The sequence below is a fragment of the Pleurodeles waltl genome, chromosome 9 (genome assembly GCF_031143425.1).
Source record: "Pleurodeles waltl isolate 20211129_DDA chromosome 9, aPleWal1.hap1.20221129, whole genome shotgun sequence".
NCBI classification, from domain to species: Eukaryota; Metazoa; Chordata; class Amphibia; order Caudata; family Salamandridae; genus Pleurodeles; species Pleurodeles waltl.
In genome coordinates, this window is record NC_090448.1 from 152,583,301 (window position 1) to 152,599,261 (window position 15,961).

A 15,961-nucleotide genomic window follows, 5' to 3' on the forward strand; every position below is an offset into this window, starting at 1 on the left:
CCATCTATGCACCGAGGATCTGGAAACAGCCCTACGTCCACCTTGATCATTTCAAACCATAGCCTTCACAGAGAGCAAGATGATAAATAAGAACTAAATGTCAAATGTTCAACTGATAGCAATGAACCACTAGAGAACAGGAATGACAAGTAATGAAATGTAAAAGAGATGTGCAATACTGTATTATGCCTACCATGAAACATGACTATAAAGGCCAAATGAGGTGATGCCCACAAATTTGTGCCAGGAATGCTATGAGCAAAATATAACAAACTGAATGCACCATGTGCATCCTTCTAGATCCCAGCATATTATCAAACAAATTACACAGACCATTCCCACCAGCCATGGTTTTGACACATTTGGTTACTTTATGTTTGTATTGAATTAAATACTGTAGTACGGAGGAGAAGTATTAATAAACTATAAAACTATGAAATGGCATAAGAATTACGATTTCCAGCATACTTAGCTATGAATATCAATGTAGCACTACATAGAGACACATGAAGTGGATGTATTGCATGAACAAGACAAAGGTCAAAGCATTTTGGGAGAATGTTTTGCTTCACTTTTAAATAAGGATTTGAGATTGCAAACCGAGTGAAGCCTACTCTTCGTTGTTCTTGCATGACCATAGTGGTTCCCCAAGAAGCTTGGAACCAGTACAAATGAATGCTTCGTGTCGCTGTGACTGTGGACCCATTGGAGAAGATACATTATTATATAAACAGATATGTATACACGAGTACACTGAAATCCAAGTATAGACACTAGGATGAGATTGCATAATGCGAGACTTCCACATCTACTACATTTGCACACTCGTGGTTCAGAAAACAAGTTCAAAAATATATCATAGGCAATGGTGTGCTCATTTACAGACATATATTTTGCCACAGATGTGCTTAAAAATGGGTGAGTAGGGAATGTTTCTCATACTACATAGTTAGAGGTGATTGTTGGGTGGTGAATTATGATTCTGTGCAAACCAGAGTTGGAATATGGATTGGAATTACGAGCTTTGCAATAAATTATACAACTCCCGCAAGTTTCCTCAGACAAATGTCAGCTGATCAAATCTACTAAAATTTGTAATGGCAAAGTGTACGAAATCACTCTGATATGTGTGTAAATAGAGAGAATAGGCACCTCTTTTTGTGGCAAAATCCTAAATTTGAGCTGATAAACTTTCAATTAGGGGTATTTACCACAGCCAATAAGGCCCCTCCTTAGGGTAATTGATATTTATCAGATGTTATCAACATCCCCTCTTATTGCCAAAATCAGAATGAGCACCTTAGATCTCAACAACGAGTGAACCGAAGTGTGTTGTAATACTTTTCGCACTAGATAAAATCCAATACCCAGTTGTTTGCAATTTATCAGATGTGGTAACAACACTTATCATGGATTTTCAGCTACAAAAGAGGATAACTTGTGGATGTTTTTAATTTTCATAACAAAATCTGCGTGTCCCAGTATTTACCAGGCTTTTTATCTTGTTAAATTCTACCAGGTTTCACCTTGACAAATTGATGTGGGTTTGCAGATCTTATCATACACAGCAATTATTAGATGTGGTAAACGTTGCATCACTTGCAATTGTAATACCTGAGCAAACAGACTATGATATAGTGCATACGGACTAGTGGGACACAAAAACTGCTACTGGGAGAAAGTACCTCTTTCTCTCTCAGTCTGGAACAGGTATCTGAAGAAAGCTAATTGGTTGGGAATAGATGTCGGGCAAGAGGAATGTTGAAAGGAGGCTATGTAGGTCCTGATAAGTGACACTGAAGGGCAATTTGCGAAGCCCCAGGAGTTTAATAAACTTACAAATGAAAACATGCAAGATCGTTATAGCAGGATAAATTGAATTTCTAATGCTGGCTACAGATTATTTTGGAGTTATTTACACATATTGGCACTTAAGAGGCTAGAGCAACTTTAGAAAGCTTGTGTTAGTGGTAGCATAGCATGTTTCTCATGTAGGGAAGATTGGGTGCCGCATTGGTGGTTTGGAGAGCATCTGTTGATGGCTTATTCTATTCTGACACAATCTTAAAACAGCTTCCACCAGGCCTGAATGTAGTCACAAGTCTGTCACCTGCACTGTACTCAGCGACACTGTAATCAGCGAGAGGGTGACCAACGTCTTTTGTAAGATGACAAAGTTATGTGACAAGGAAAGGCATTTTAATTGGGAAAGGAAGGGAAATTGAGCAGCATATTATGTGATTTAGGGCAAACTATGCGATGTATCATTTAGTATTATTGCTAGACTTTTTAAGTTCTTCACAGACTTTCTTACAACACCATTTACAATTGGAAGAGCTTGTTCAAAATATAACTCACCAACAATTAATAATGTGGGCTTTCATGAAGGCACTGAAACACTGCTTAATATATTGTGCATTCTACCTCTGGAATATAAGAGATCGTGAAAATCATAAACAAGAAGGCACTTACTGGAAAACAAGCCTACATGCTAATTGCAATAAAAGGTGTGCCTCATTTATTCAGCCATCCCGCTTACATTCTTAAACCTACCTTCAGGTTGGGGATTAACCTGTGTCTATGGGACAGAAATTCCAGAAGCACTACTTTTCTTAAGAGTATTCTGCATACTAGCATAACATGTTCAGGGCCGGACTTGGAACCAAAATCAGCAATGGCAAAATTGTTCAGACCAGACACATGCCACAAGAGGAAACAACTCTTGTTTATAGCTCATTGCATAGTTTTGTATATATTGTTTGATTATATGCTTATGGGACCCTGGTCACAAAAGATAAACATTATCATAACTATTTATCTACAAGCTCTTCACTATTTAAATATTGAGAAAAAATCAAATTTAAAAAAAACACTGTTTTAGAAACTACACAAATAAATTGAAACAAGCACTTGAAAATCAGCGTTTAGACAACTGAAAAGCTCAATATATTTTCTTCCTTATACGTATATACCCTTTCTATGTAGTCATGCATCTATATAATTATTACTTTACTCCTCCTATTGTAGAAGAAATAAATCACTCTCTCCAATGCACTACTCTGTCACACCCTATACCTCTCTCAATCTATCCTCTATCTCCACTCCCTGACTCATCCCAAACCTCATTATACTACTATCTTCTGCAATACAACCCTTCCTACTCTTCTCTCCTCTATCCTTCCTGACTCACCTCAAACCACATTTTACTACCATGATCTCCCAAACAACTCTTCTCAATTCTTCCCTGGTGTATCCCTCCTTTAACTCATCCCAAACCACATTTTACTACTACGATCTCGCTAATCCCTTTCTACTGAGGTAACTGATGCTGGGGTAGATGATGTTTCATTTCTCTCTTCAACGTGTATGAAGGGGCCTTTCTCAAGTCCAGAGGAAAGTTAATCCAGATCTTGGGTGCTGACCCGGAGATCTTGAATAACCTCCCTCCACTTCAGTTTTTTTCTCCACCACTTTTTCCCCAATTCCCTTTTTTGACCAAAATTGTTGTGCACTGGGAAGTTGAAAACCCATTTTAGGCACTACATAAAAGAAACTAGACCATTCTAGTCGGCGCAGAGGGCCTTGAGGCAGTGCAATGTGCTATGCTGTGCTATACAAGTTTCTTGAATCAAGCCTTAGCTGGAAGATGCTGACAAACCTCACTGGCTAACCCCTGAACAGTAAAAACGGCCACATTCTGGGATAATTTGCACTGAGCAGAAATGGAGAAAAGAGGTTTTATCGTGGCTGCCTCTTGCAGTTGAGGGATCCAGGAAGATAGCTCTTGAGACACACTTCTTTCCATCCACCACATGTGAAATCTCTAGGGGTCAAATCCAAACAGGTGCTGTGAAAGCTTTTTTCGGCATGCTCTTGATGTCGTGAAATACGGTATAAACCTTAAAGTCAATGAGTCTTTAGTGCTTCTCTACAGACTGAGAGATGGTAGGCACGTAATTTCGAAGAGGGACAGAGTATTATCCCACTTATAGCCCAGCACCCAACATCCTTTACAAAATATTTTTTTCCAGATTCCATTTTACATATTTGGCATATTTAGCCATCCAATTAATTTGTCTGGATCTCTCCAGTAATCTAGGGATGTAGTCCGATATCTCAAAAAGGACCCAGCAGGGACTAGGGGTTGACAAACTGGCGTGCTCCCGCCTCTCACCGGCTCTGATTGGTTAGACGAACTCCAGCATGTCCACTTTCCATTCATTCAAGAGGAATGCTGCAATGTCCGTCTGACCAAGCCTTTCCCCATTGGCCTGCCCGGGGCAGGGCTAAGGGAGTGGAAAGCTCGATTCATCTAATAGCTATGGGCAGGGTACGCCTGGGAATCGATTATCACTAAAGAAAGGAGACCCTCTCGGCGGCCCGGCGCCGGAACGAGTACAAGAGACACAGACACGGGAAATAAAGGCTGACAGCCTGTCCCAGTAATCCCTACACTGGGTTATCCCTTCCATAAGCCCGGCAGGAAATGCAGCCCCCATGCAACCTCCTGCGTGAATGAATGTCTGTGTATTTATCCTCGTATATTGCTAAGCATACATGAACTGCCCCATTTCCGAGCGACACTTCAGCATACTGGGATTTCTGCACAAGCCCACGGGTAATACACGAAGCAGCCACACTATAATAAATGGTCCTTTCCCCACAAATAGTATTTAGCACTGGACTCCACCAAGCGAAGCGCACACACTGTCAGATCCACCTCAAGGGTGTGCACGACAGCGGCTCTCTGCACCCCATGCCCTCAACTTCAAGGCGCCACAGTTCCAGATTTTCTGCATTTATTGCGAGAAAGAGAAACATTAAGGTGAAATGCACCTGACTGCTGCTAGGATATGCTAGTGTGGGGTGCAACTGTTCAAATGCTATGTATGTCTTCCCTATGAATGCATACAGACATGCCTATCTTCCCAGACAGATGAACCGCTCCCTGCAAACCGTTCCAAAAGGAAATGGATAAACACACATGTATTACGGTTCTTAAGCTGCCGACCCTATAGCGCATAAATTATAGCATCTCTCGGTCACCGCACATGGGTATCACGGCACCATCTCTACCTTTCACGGAGCGGCGGGGCAGGGAGCCGGACACAGGCAGGCAGTGGTGCGGGGCTGGAATCATGCTTCGAGGAGGAGAGGCGCTCCGTTCTCCTGCCGCTGCCCAGCTTCGTCCTCCTCCTCGTCCCTCCTCAGTGAGTATCCCCCTCCTCAGCTGTCAGACTTGACTCAACCCTTCCCAGCATTCCCCGGCTCGCCAGGGTTCATTGGACCTGCCTGCTGCTGCCAGAGGCGGTGGCCGCCGGGGGCGGCAGAGAGCCCAGCTGCCGGAGCGAGCACCGAGGAGGGTGTGGATGGGGAGAGTCGGCCCAGGGATGAGACCAGGGGAGGGCTGCAGGGGCCTGCACGGCCGTACGGGTCGGGGCCCGCACTGCACGTGAAGCGAGGGGGAAGAAGTGGGCAGCCAGACAGGAGACGCACACCTTGGCGTGCCACACACCTGCCGTGGGCCTTATTAGCAACAGCCAGCATCAGCACCAAGACCAGCGCGCACTTCTCCGTTCACTCTGTCACAGTCCTTGTTTATGGGAAAGTAAAAAAACCTTTGGGTTTTTGCGTGTTCTCACTTTTCCAACCGTGATTGGCTTTCTCCACCTTGGAACGCGCCTAGAAGAGACTACACCAAACCAATCCAAACTAGAGGGAGGGAGGCTTTGTCAAAGTGGCAAATATTTCCTGAAATGGAGTTGAAACACAAATCTTACTGAAAATACTGACGAAGTAAGCATGTATCTATAACACTGATTAAAACATTGAGTGATAGGAGGAGAAAAAGTGTCTCACTCTTTTGAGGCTACTCTGTCCCTCTTTTGAACTTTAGTGTGCTGACAGCTGTCACTTTCGGGCTCAAAAGCACAGGACGCAAAATATTCGTTGTATTATAGGAAAAGGGAAAATAGTGGAAATAGCAGTCGTCCCCTTGGGTCGGGAGTTCGTCTGGCTTTGTTGATGAGATGTCAGGATGTGGACTAGGTGAGCCGAAGAAAAGAACAAGCACCAGTTCAGCAGCTACTCCATAGCCGACCCTGCAAAGCCCCCAGTGCATCTTTTTTATGCCCCAAGCAGCCCCTCTTGAGCAAGACAATCATCAGCTTTTGTTTGAAAATCTGTATATACAACCATGCCTTCTTAAACATTCATTTTGCCAGTGTTGGTAGGTACAATTTTTTATTAGTGCACAGTGAGAGTACAATTGTAATAGTATATAGTCTCCTATACCCTAACTCATACTTAGTGAAAGAGCCTTTATTACCACAATAATCGAATATGTCGATGTTGACCTTGGAACAAGCGAACCTGGATTCTGTCCTAATATCAGCACATGTAATTGGCAGTGAATCTGTGTATCTGCCCACGCATCAGATTGTGAATACGCGTAATGTAAACACCAATTGCACACTATGCTGTCCCAAAACATGTTTCTTTCCCCCCACTCTTCATAAAATTCCGATTTCTATGACTATACTCCATGCGTCTAGTGCTGGTCTATGTACAGCACCTCATATTTGAATAGCGCCTGCTGACATAAAGATGTTCTCTCAAACCCTCGACTGCTTGGATCAACATTATATGGATACCTAACATAAGCTAAAAATAACCCTGCAGTTTCTCTATCTGTCTTTCTCTCTGAATCCATATTTCTGTCTCTCTCACTTTTCATCTAAAATCTAATTATTATTAATATATATAATGATTACACAATTGACATAATTATTAATCAATTACATATTTAACTATACAATAATAACTATTATTTTTTAAATATTACTTAATTAACTTCTCACTCTATACCCCTACAAATCTAGCAACCTGAAACTAAAATATAACAAAATAATTCATGATATCATAATTAATTAATTGATGATCACTCACAAATGTAATCATAAATTAATAATTTGTTATTCATTATTAATTACTTAGTTAACTTCTCACTCTATGCCTCTAAAAACCCTGCCCCATGCACCTAAAATGTAACTTGAAAAACAATGAGTTAGTAATTTACATAATCAATAATCAATTGGATAATGAATAATACATTAAAAATGAATTGTTAATTAATTAATACCTAATTAACTTTCCACCCAATAACCCAACAAACCCACCAACCTGCTCTTATGATTTAACCCAAATAAAAGCTTAATACATATTATAGATAATTAACAATTCATTAGATAATTATCAATACATTAGAAGTTAATTAATTCATTATTACCTAATTAGCTTCCCACCCTATACCTCTAAAAGCATAGGAAGCCACACCTAAAATATAAGTAAATAAATCAGTATTACATAATATACATAATTAATATCAATCACATACTTATAAATTATTCACTGAAATGAAATATAAATTTATAGAGCGCATTAAACCCAAAGGTATCTAAGAGCTATGCCAAAAAACAGAGCTGAAACCACAACAGACCTAAAGAAATTAAGATGAAAAGAGCCAGGTTTTCAAAGATTTTTTAAACAAAGAGGAAGAGTCCAGTTTAGTAATGTAGGCAGGCGGGGAATTTCAAAGCCTGTCGGCAGCCCCACACCTACTCAACCTTCCTGCCAGAAGAGGATCTGAGTGACCTGCCAGGAGTGTACCAGTTAAAAAGGGCCAAGATCCTTTGTGATGAAGGGATGAAAGGCTAGGAAAACTAGACAATAGCCTTAAAAAGATGGTGCACTTCATAACAGGGAGCCAGTGAATCGCTTTGATACCCTCAATAACAGACACTCGCTTACGGATATTAAGAATAAGGCATGCAGCCGCATTTTGAACCACTTGCAGCTTGTTCAATGAGGAGGCCTTACTATTCATGTAAAGGGCATTGCAGTAGTCAAGTCTAAATGAAACTAAAGCAATAATAACCACATGGCACAGATCAACTGAAATAAAAGGGAAGATCTTCATGTACCTGAATATGTGGAAGCAGGTACTTGTGGGATGATTTGCCTGAGATTCGAAATTCAAAAGGGGATCAAAAATTATCCTAAGATTATTAGCCGTTTTAACAGGAGTGGGTACCGGGCCGCATTCCTCTAGCCACCAGCTGCCAGACCAGATGAATTCTTCCCCACCAAACACCAGCACCTCATTTTTTTCCATGTTTAGTTTAAAGAAATTTTCTTTCATCCAGATGTTTATTCTGGTCATGCAGAGAATCAACCTGCTGACAACTAAGGGCAGGTCGTTGGCGATAGATACTATTGTCTGTTTCATCAGCACAAGAAAGTTCTTGGAGAGGGCACAAATGTATAAACTCGACAAGAGGGGTGAAATACAGACAAAAAAAGAGGTCACCTCAGCGAGGACCCTTGAGGGACCCCACAGGGTAGACTAAAAGCCTAGCTTTGAAGCCACCACAACTGATCACTCGCACTCGGTTGGTGAGGAAGGAGCAGAGGAGATTAAGGGCTTTCCCCCTGATGCCTGCTTGATGGAGACACTGTACCAGGTGCATGGTTAATTATTTATTACTTAATTACCGTATCTACAAACCCAACAACCCACTACAACACTATAAATTATTAATTAACAATTACATTAAAATTCTAAATCACTTAAAATTACAAACTATATTTAAAAAATGAATAAAAATGATCCAAACAATAATAACACATAACATTAATGTATGAACTAAACACATTCCAATAATTAAACAAATATATTCTTTACAATGGAAACAATATTAACAATATTCTTGAAAACGATATTACTTACCCGAAAAAAACATTATTCTTGACAACAATATTTCTGCATCACAATATATTTATCACAATACTTTTTTCCAATATTTCTGTGTTCTGATCTTAACAATTAAATATTGTGTCCAAATGCTGTTTAATCATTGTGGAAACTTGAAGCGGATTAACAATCTTGAATACTCCTTTTTAGGTCAAGGATAGCAGCGCGCAAGCGCTGCTTTTCCGACGTGTTGGCATGTATCTGGGCTTTTGACCACACCCACCTCACGCCCATCACTATCACTCGTTGATGGGCTTGCCCTTCAAAAATCCTTTATTTTTGTTAGTACATGCTTTACGTTTGTCCCTCCTTGGGGTGGTTTAGTTACCGCCTTGGACATTGCCCCTGTTACATGACTAATTGCACTTTTGCCAATATGTTTGACTGCGAGCGAACTTCTTTTTCCTTTTGTGTGCTGCTTCACGCTGATGCCGTGGCGCTTTGAATCAGCTCGCTTATGTGAAAGTTTTCATTTTCAATTAATGTGGTAAGAAAAGTCCAGTTAGGAGTTTAAACGCTGATAGCTCTTACACAAGCAAATGCGAGACCCATTGAATTGCAAATTCTTGTTTAATAACCATTTTGACTACCTGCTACATAAAAATCACATTGTTACCACACCCGTACATCCATTTTATTTATAAAATGGTTATAATTATTTATTTTCAAAATATATTAATATAAGTACATTGTAATGAACAGACCTAGAGCATCAGATACAGTGGATGATGTGTCAATATTAGATACATCTGAGATGAAGTCAAGCTGGTAGGTGGTTTCAATTACCTCTTCCAAAGGGGTGGATGATGGCTTTGTATTTGGCCCCCGCCTGTAGCTGCAGTATCCTGTTTTCTTGATGCTAGCTTCTCCTGTTTGAGGGAATGTAGGTTCCTCTTCTTGCAGCCTCCTCTTTTGGCTCTTGGCACGAAATGATGTTTTGAAATACTCCTGTGATGGGGGAGGAGTTCCTTTCTCCTGATCATCTGAAAGTAATTATATTTCGTGCCTGAAATGGGAAATGTCATAATTTCCTGCTGGTGCCACAGTTGCTATTTGCGACTCATACCAATTTGAAGTTTGCGATGCGGTATTTTAAAATAACAAATGCTTAAGAATTGCTATTTAACAGTAGAAAAGTTATGTCAGTCATATTTAGTCAGTCCTAATTTACAATTGGGTATTTGTAGCTATTTAGGAATTGCTAAATTTATTTTCATATGGCCCAATGTACATTAATTGTTAAGCAACAGTAACATCCAGTAATCTTCTAGAGTCATAGAAATGTGAAAAATCGGACTCTAGATAGTTAGGTAGGTAGATAGTTCCAAGATGCCACAGCTGATGAAATCCAGATGTCTGTAATCGTTTGGTAATGAGTTTTGCCATTGCTGGGTGGATCACCCTAAAATGTCTCTCTTTATTTCTTAATTTTACGTGAAACTTTTATGAGAGTGGCAAAAGGAAATCTCAACTACTGCAACAAAACAAATTCATAAATATTTAGAATTTGGGGTCAATAAGATGAATATTAAGTACCTTTAAAATATTTACTAAGTATACATTTCTTAATTAGTTTATTAATTCCAAATCTCAAAATATAGTAACACAAATAAAGAGTGTCCTGAATCTGTCCCTACTCAGTCGATCCTGTCCTCCAACTTCATCGCTCTTTGTCTAATACAGTTCTTAGTCTGGGAAAGTTTAGAATGGAGTGTCAATCTGTTACATTTCAAAATTTTCTCATGGCTATCAGTCTTAAGTGCTTCTAACTATCACGCTTTCTCTGAAACAAATTATAAACTCTTCCGGACTCAGTACAAAGTAGCAGCGGAATGACCAACTCTGTTATGCCTAAAAAATTATCTAAATGGTGTTTATAATACTCTTCTGACACAATCTACTCTATTTTACCTAACACACTTTCTATCTATGTATATATTCACCTATAGCTCTTAGCTTCAGAAGAGAAAGAGCAGGGTTCAGCAATGGCAGTTTTTCAGGCCTAGCAGTTAGTTTCTACGTTAATTATTCATGCTTATAAATCTTTTTCTTCTGTGGAGGACTTATGACCATTGTGAAGTTTAGTGTGGATATTCTAAGAATAACAATCAAGGAATGACTTTCAAGAAATCTAAAATTAATCACTTTTCTTTAATAAACACATGATGATTAAGTCATATTAAATGAACAAGTAAATGCATAATAGGCAGGATTGTCAGAATTGTTCGTTGATTTAACAGCGTTGCCTAACATATGCTCAATATAAAATATTTTCAGATGTGTAATGTATTGTTTTTTGAAAATCACTGTAATGCTTAACACTGCTTACATCTCCACATGCACATTTTCTATAAAAACAATCAGAAAGGCTCCTGACTGCAGAATTATGCTTAATTCGTTCAGAAAATAAAATAAATACATTCTGGGTCTAGTCTGTTTGTGAATGTAATATTTGCATTCTAATAGTTTTGGTACTTGTAATGTAAACTTGTGGTCACCTTCAATATGCTTTGCTGAATGTCTTTTGCCTAAAAACAATGGTATCTTTAGTGAAAGAAATTCTCGTACCAAACCCTAAAAGCAATAACGGATGAAGTCAAAGTATTCAATAATTTGTACTCATAACATTTTTATTTTAAAGACTCAACCAGAATCCTGTGCTGGAATAAACCAGAAAGAAAATATGAGATGAGGTGTATATTATATTATCTTACTATAATTTGTATTGCACCAGTATAGCCTCAGTGCTCCCAGGTTATAAATTGCTTAACTGCTCAACACTCACTGGGATTTACTTTGGTCAATGTTAGACTGTTACACAACCTCACAGTTCATTTGCATTTTGTTGAGGGAGACTGCCAATAGATAGGGCTATGGTGCTCTGGTGGGTGCATATAGGTGGGTGGTTAGTTGGATAGGTGATTTCCTAGGGGAGACGGGATTGGAAGGGAACAGCATGCTAAGTAGGTGATAGGGGTGTAGATAACGTGTGGGTGATGTAAATGTTAAGTTGAGAGTCACACTTTGCCAATGGGATGGGCTTTGGTGCTGTAGTAGAAGCGGATGAAAGATCATAGAATGAGTACTTATAATCAGTCGAATTGGCATACACATTACTGTGGTTGTAGGTGGCATACACATATGTGTGGTTATTGTTATTGTGGATGACAAGGACTTGTGACTTTTTGCCTCACATATCACAGCGAAAATTGGGTCAGTAGCTTATTAGCCTTGTTGAACTAGTTTGGATTACCAGCATTGCGTGCAAAGTTCCTTTGATCGCGTTTCCTAGTACAACAATCTGGATAAATGCCTTTTAATTTACCCTTGATGCCATGCTGTTCACATGAGTGTGGTGCTCGTGATATTTTTTGATGCTGGCTGAATGATAATTTGTTAAGCCATCTGAGTGATGCATTCTCTTTGCCTTTAATGATGTAGGCCAGTGACACACTGGCATCTGCATAGCATCTCGTACTATAATTGTAGAAATGGAGCATTTTGCATGTCTTGCTCTGCAAGACTGAAGAAGTATGGATTCAGGTGGGTGTTTCATGTCTCCAGGTGTTTTGCAAGTTTCTGAATGTATTTAATGCTGTTGGACAACAATGTTTTCTGTATGACAGATGATGCTTTGTCTACTAAGGAAAGCAACTACTGTCTTTCCTAAAAGCTATCATGACCTAGCCTTGATAGTTTTGTATGAACTAACAAACAGGGTTTTTCAGTATCCATCCCTGACTGGCATATTGCTTCTCTTTTCATGATTTTTTATTATGATTTACTGGTGTCGGGATGCATGAAATGGTCTGTCAAAATTGGTGGGTTTTTGCATACAGTTTCAATGCAAAACATGTGTAAATCTATTGAAAAATGTGATTGTGAAGCAATTGTGAATCAATGCAAAATGTGCTGATCAGCTGATTCATTTATCTTTTGATCTTCCTTGATTTAACATTAAGAAGCATACCACCCGAGGTATCTTTATTGTTTACATAATTAGACAGCTGCAAAGGCAACGCATCTTTGGCCTTGATTTAGAGCAGGCGCAACTTTCAAGTGGTACTCTTGGCAATGTTCGTGAATTCCATAAAGCTGGAAAGATATGTGCAAGAGGAGGCAGAGCTTTCTACCAGTACTTTTACAACTTAATTTGTGAATAGGTCCCAATCCATATTAATGGTTTGTCCACATTTACCCTCTATGGTGTGGTTAGCATCAATAGCCCAATGTATCAATTCAACTCCTGCTCACCGCTGTGTAACTGGAATCCTGTAAAGCTAGATAAAACGAGGGACCCGTATGTTAGTTCCTCATATGCTATTTCTTTCTCTCTTTTACTTTACATTTTAACCATTGACACTTTCCTATTCAAACAGGAACATTGTCTTTGTTTTTTATGGCTTCTCCATCATTCTAATTCTAATCACAGCGTCCACATTTTACTAATTTGTGTGATGTGGATAAATTGACTTTGGTCCTTTTTAACTAGTTCTACTACAATGTTTTATGCTTTGTAAGGCAAATGCATAGTGACTCATGGAAGGAATGTGTTACATAAGCATGACTGTTGACATACTTGTAAAGCCTTTATTTATTAAAGTAACATAACTATGCAGTCCTGCATATAATTTTTTATTTGCTTGAGTTGAAAAATGCTGCACTACAACTTGATAGCCCGAGAATGAATGTTGGCTTCATAGCAGCATTTTAGCTCCTTCATTGTGTTCTGGGTGCTCCTGAGCCCTAATCCCAACCACCCTATTGACACTACAACATAAAGAACAGCGCCAGACAGTCTACCTTTTCTACCAGTTCTCTGTGACTCACTTAAAAATATGCCTCGTTAATGCTTAGTAGCAGTCTCTGCTTCTTTGCCACGTATACAGGAACATTGACATATTTTCCTGTATAAAGATTTTTTAAAAGATTTAGATAGTTCGCAAACTAATTGCTGTCCTAAATTTACATTTAAAACATAGTTGCTTCAAATAAGAGATATTTTATAAATCATAATAGTAATTATTTAACCTATATTGACGGATGTTATGTATTGACTATTGAACAGTTCTGTCTTTAAATAACACACAGTTACTACCAGTAACTCAAGCAGGCATTCCCATAAAATGAAAAGTCTGTGTATTTGGCTTATTCTTCCTGCGTATCTGGGTTGAGGTGACCCGCTTGGTTTTTGTGAAATCTTTTTCTTTTATCCGTCGGTGTATGGAAACAAGAGATGTGCTCCTTTTATTGTGTTCACCTCGCCAACGTTTAGTGGACAGATAGTCTTAAATCTCTTTTATGGCGGCCACACTAAATTCAGGCTTTATGTTCATCAGACTAATTTAAAATTAAAAAGAAACTGCCAAAGCATACTGGAAAGATGCATAACCTGTGATGATTGACGGTAGGGACTTGTGAGGAAAAAACGGAGAGGAGAGAGAGAGAATCTGTTACAAACAGAGGACAAGATGTTACACCATCTGTGATGCTCTGGTACTCTCATAACATCATATAATGCCGAAGGGCTGCTTTAGAGTGTTGTTTTCCAGAGAGGCAACATGTGTTATATAGAAGCGAACAGTCGAACAGTGGTTGTCAGAGAACAGGAGCACAGAGAGCCAAGCAAGCAGTTGGGCAAACACTCCATTGTCCCTGTGTGCAGCTCTCGAGTTCCTGATAGTTGTGTGCAAAGACTCATTGATGGAGATTCCAAAAGGGAGTCTGTCTCAATCACGTTACTGGTTCTGTAGCATTGTAGCCAGGGATTACACATTATCAGTTTGAAAGTTTGGAGAGTAGAGGGCTGGGGGTGGAGGGAGGAGATGGAGGTCGAGAGAGAGGGGTGGCTTTTTACCCAGTTGATATGCAATACCTGTTCATGATGCCCAGAAACCTTCTACATTGTAAAGTATGCATTTCTCCCCTTTGTCACTAAAATTGTTTTTACTTCCTTACTTTTCAAGTAGGGACTTTGGACACACCAGGCCTCATTACAGGGGCCTACTTTTAACCCTTCTGGTGATTGCGCCCCCAAAACGCCCAATCTGCTGAGTTTCTGTAACTCATGTAAGCCTTATTCAGATATTAACTCATGTTAGTGGCTGAATTGAGATCAATGGGTCCTTGAAATGAGCCCCACAATGTCAAGTTATAATTTGTGTTATGGAAATTATGATGAGGAGAAATGCCAATAGTGCCCTGCTTGTTAGCTCTTCTATGTTTGGTAAGAGATAAGGGGAGGCGGGGTGAAAAGGCAAAGCAGGATATAGGCATGTGACATCCCTCCATGTAGTCGTTTGTTTTTATAGGCGGTGACTAGACTGTGCTGAAAGCCTTCCATATATCTGGTCGTACTTCCCAGGTCTCCCTCTGTAGCAAGGAGCTCCTGACATTCATACCTAGATTTGGCAAAAGAGTACATATAGTACATATTGTGTTTCTTGAAACTTAATTCTCGTCAGTATTATTAGGTTTTGTTTTTCTTCGGAGCAGAGGGGAAAACAGGTTATATGTTCTTGCTACCTTTTATGTTGAAAATCAGATAATTACCATATTTAAATGTACTCATTCACACCATGGAATCTGCAAACTTGGGTTCTAAACCTAGTTTTATCATGTGACCCAAAATCAAGTAATTGTCAGCAAATGACTGTATATCTCTGTACTGAAAGTCTACATATGTGTAGTATAAAAACTAATGGGTTTATTCACTGGCCCGTCAGCCTGCCCACTCAAAGTAACTTTGGCCTCAGCTCCTCAGCCAGAGGACCACATGCAATATTCAGAGATTCCTAATTCTTAGGGTGTGCGTCTTTGATAAAAATGCATCCACTGGTAGGAGTATGCACTTTTATCACACTTGAATTCTGAGATTACCACCAAGTTTTTCTGACCTACATAATAGTCTCTTTTGCTTTTTAGCAACAAACCATACAAATCTGGTTTTGTTGATGAAAAGCAAAAGACAAATTTACTTAACACCAAGGACCTTCTACCCTGCCAGGGACATTTTCCCATTTTCCATCCTTGAACCCCTGTACACCAGGGACATTTTTATATTTTTCCTCCAAGGACCCTCCCTAGAGCAATCGTAGGATGGAAAAAAAATTAGTGAAGGCCACCCTGACCTAAATAGGTAGGGAACAC

At 39.4% G+C, this 15,961-nt stretch overlaps 1 protein-coding gene across 2 annotated transcripts in view; it reads right to left on the minus strand.

Moving 5' to 3' along the window:
* The window catches only part of ERC2 (ELKS/RAB6-interacting/CAST family member 2), a 2,244,592-nt gene extending 2,239,273 nt beyond the window's left edge, over positions 1-5,319 (minus strand). The window contains exon 1 of one of the 2 annotated variants that reach the window (XM_069206453.1): positions 5,077-5,319. The gene's annotated coding sequence lies outside the window, so the exon portion shown is untranslated. The remainder of the gene's footprint in view (positions 1-5,076) is intronic. The other variant, XM_069206452.1, reaches the window with a different exon arrangement.
* Between the last annotated feature and the right edge of the window lie 10,642 nt (positions 5,320-15,961).